The sequence below is a fragment of the Cavia porcellus genome, unplaced genomic scaffold, assembly GCF_034190915.1.
Source record: "Cavia porcellus strain 051 isolate PalLab524CR breed Dunkin Hartley unplaced genomic scaffold, mCavPor4.1 scaffold_11, whole genome shotgun sequence".
Classification (NCBI taxonomy): domain Eukaryota; kingdom Metazoa; phylum Chordata; class Mammalia; order Rodentia; family Caviidae; genus Cavia; species Cavia porcellus.
Window position 1 is genome coordinate 61,642,857 of NW_026947494.1, and position 3,773 is coordinate 61,646,629.

The following is a 3,773-nucleotide window of genomic DNA, read 5'->3' on the forward strand; positions in this document are numbered from 1 at the left end:
TACCAGACTGTGCTTATCTTTTGAGGAGCTCGGGGCCTCCATGTTGCTAAGGATGACTGTTGTGCTTTTCAGGACAGCCCTGATCTATGTTTTGAGCATGACCTCTTATCTCCAGTGTAGAACCTCAGCTTATCAGCCACAGCTCCTTCAAACTGCTGGCATGGACTTTCTAGCTTCTACCACTGACTGTTGGGCCTTTCCAGCACAGATCTGTAAAAGAACTGGCTTGAGTCCTGTTTGTGGGCTCTGGACTTCCAATTGGACTTGTGGGAGGCATTGTCATGAGCTCTAGGTCTTCATCTGGACTCATGCAGGACATTGCTGTGGGATTTAGGCCCTTGGCTAAATATTCTATGTCTTTAGTGTTGTGGATAGATTTCCTGCATTTTCTTGTGTTAACTCTGGGTGACCATCATAAAATAATATTATAAATTCCATGACCTGATTTTAATTGTTCTCTGTACAACCCCTGACTACAACAGTCACCTACACCTATCACTCTTAAATTATGCTTCTTTGCATCATCTTGCAGCCATTGAATTATTTCCTGATTCTTTGTTATTTTTAAGAGATCTTTCCTTTCATGATCACTAGCTGCAATCCTATCTTCAAGGTTTGAATGTCTATCTTCAGTCTCTTTCAAGTAGTTTTTCCAGCTTTTGATTGAATTTTTAATTTCCTGGATCTTTCTTTGAATGTGTTTCATGCATTATAATTCCTTTTTAATTCATTCAAGGTTTCCATCATTTTCCTATGCTCCTTTTTTAAAATCTATGTCTTCTTTAGATTTGCTGAGCAATTCTTTCAGTATGTTTGTGATTTCTTCTTTTACCTGAGACATTATTTCTGATTTGATTGTTTTTAAAATCTCATGAAGTTGTTTCTTTACTTCAGTTGCTATCCTCTCAGAGATTTCAGGTGAGTGACTTCCATTTTCTTCCATGAGTGTATCTTCCAGACATGTTCTGTGTGGGTTAAAGGTCTGAAATTTCCTTTTGCTCCTTCATCTTGACATTCTCCTGGGTTCCTCCCAAGCTGGTTGTAGGGCCTCAGGTACTCCCCTCCATATGGCTGCTCCTCCATAGTGTAGGGAAATGGGACAGGCACCTGGATTCCTCTGATTCCAGATTTACAGGGAGGTAGCAGGGCATGGAGCAGGCTTCTCCAGACCTGTGCAGCTACGCTGGGGCTTCCCTGATGCTCAAGGGCATGTGGACGTGGAGCTGTTTCTCTCAGCCTGTCTGTCTACACTGGGACTCCTGAGATGGTGGCAGGCACACAGGGGTGTGTCTGTGTGATTCTCCTGGTGGGTGATGGCTGCCCGAAGCAACCAAGGGCCTCCAATGGTGGCCTACTGGTGCACAGGGCTTACCTGGCTGTGTGTCTCTGCTCCTGCTGACTGCCTGCAGGAAGGGGCCTTCCAGTGGCAGTGCCCGGAAGGTGTGTCACTATTGTGCTATATAAATTTAAACTCCAGTGAGCTATGTGGAGATTTTTCAGGGTGAGCAACTGACAACAGATGACAAATCAGGGATTGTTAAATTCAGTCCCCTGCCTACTCCTTTGGAAATGGAGATGTGATGGGGCTCAACTACATGCATCAGTTTGTGGACTGTCTATGACTGCTTTCATTCTATAGTAGTAAGACCTAGTGGTTGAGATGGTGGTGGCACCACCACACACTTGAAAATACATTATCTGGAACTATACATAAAAAATATGCTAACAGTGGAGCTGAATGCATAACCAAATGGAATTCATTTTTTAAAAATGTGCAGTGCTTCATGAATTGGCGTGTCATCCTTGCAAAGGGGCCTTGATAATCTTCTCTGTATTGTTCCAATTTTAGTATTTGTGCTGCCAAAGTGAGCAGTGGAATTCATTTTGAAGGAAATGTTTTGAAAGCTCTAGAACCAAAAGCTATAATCCCAGTTCACAACAGAGGGACAAATAAACCCTTTAGTTATTTATGCAGTTAAAAACCAACCACGTGAATTGAGTATTTTAGGAATGATGTTCAAAATACCGTGAAAGCACAGAAATCCATTAGAATTTCTAAATCATGCATTTAAAAAATACATATATATTCTAGAGCTGAGTTGTTACATTTCAAAGTAAAAACTATTAAAATAACAGTAACTATTTTCTCCTAAAATCTGCCCTACAGCTTGAATGGGATGAAAGAAAACCAGGCTCGCTTTACTGTTGCTTCTACTGCTGCTTTCTACCTGAGATATCATGGACTATTTCTCCTCTGCCATGCCTCCCTGCAAGCAATGGACTGAAACCTCTACAAACTGGTAGGCAAAATATACCTTTCCTCCACTAACTTGTGAGTGTTAGATATTTTGTCTCAGGACAAAGAAAAGTAACTCAGGCTATTCTGGTTGCAAACTGAGTTGGACGAGGAATGAATCAAATTCAATGGTGGGGTTCAGAGTTCAGTGGTTGGGTTCAGTGGTTGGGTTTTGTTGTTGTTGTTTTTTTTTTTTTTTTTTTTTTTTTGTTTATGTAGTTTGGCTTTGAACTTCCTATAAAGCCTAGACTGAACTGAAACCCATGTTGCTCCTCCTTCGTCAGCTTGCCAAGAGCTAGGGTTACAGGTGTGTGCCACCACACCCAGTTCTGGTTAGGTTCAATCTATAATACTTAATGAAGAAAGTTCCTGTTTCATTTCATTTTATTTCATTTCATTTCATATTTTGAGACTATTTTGCTCAGCTCAGCCTCCCAACTCTTGAGCTAAAGAGATCCTCATACTTCAACCTCCTGAGTAGCTGGGCTTAGAGGTGTTTAGTGTTGAAATACATACTTTTAAAAGTACCTACTTCAAATTCTCTACCGGCTTACAATGGAGGAATTGCACCTGAGACTCACATGGGAACCTATCAGACACTCAGTGTCAATTGTCTAACTAGAACAGATGACCTATTTCTAATTGCAGGCTGCCCAACTTTTTGTAGGCTTAAAATTTTAGATGCTTACATATATTGTGTAGAAACAGGAGTTCACTAGGAGCAAAACTCAGAAGAATTAGTTTCAGTACAGATCCATTTCAAATCCAGGACTTCAGAGTTAGGCAGAATTGAAATCTGCAATCAGTAAATGGAGACAAATCCCATTTTCAGGCAAAAGAAGTTGACCAAAGACAAATCAGGTGTAAGACCCAGCTCATTTAAGAAAGACCTTGATACAGAAATAACACAACTTCTGTTTTTAAGAGATAGATTCTTTAAAAATAGAATATTGAATAAAGGACAACCTACTAACCATTTAGAAAGGAATAAATTAGCTTTTGCCACTATTTGTGATATGCCAAAAGCAGTTCTGGATAGATTTATTAAATATAAATGTGAGAAAAAACAAATTTAAGAAAAGCTTAAATTGATCATTTGATTGCAAGTTGGGAAAGTTGGAAGACAGAGAGGAGAGCATAAAAGAAAAGAAGGATGAAGAGTTTAAAATTTCTAAGGAAGACTGAGGAAGAAAGGGAGGATGGAAAATCTGGCAAAACAAAAATTTCCAACTCATGATCTAAGATAGGTGGCAAATGTCAAACCAAAAAAACAGAGTAACCCGTCCAATAGGCTGCAGAGGACTTTCTCGGGGAGCTGTCACCAGCAGAGACCTGCAGGTGTGCAGGAAACCTTGATGTACACACTTGCCTCGGGAGAGTGGAAATATACCATTACACCCAGGGAAGAGCTTGTTCAGTAATTCAACCTTTAGAAAAGAACCAGGGATCTACAAAAAGATGCTTTTCACCAGTCTGT

At 40.2% G+C, this 3,773-nt stretch overlaps 1 non-coding gene across 1 annotated transcript; it reads right to left on the reverse strand.

Annotated features, from left to right (window-relative positions):
* Nucleotides 1-1,766: 1,766 nt before the first annotated feature.
* Nucleotides 1,767-1,873, reverse strand: LOC111758291 (U6 spliceosomal RNA). Its single transcript, XR_002792490.1, has one exon. It is a non-coding gene; the product is annotated as a U6 spliceosomal RNA (small nuclear RNA).
* Between the last annotated feature and the right edge of the window lie 1,900 nt (nucleotides 1,874-3,773).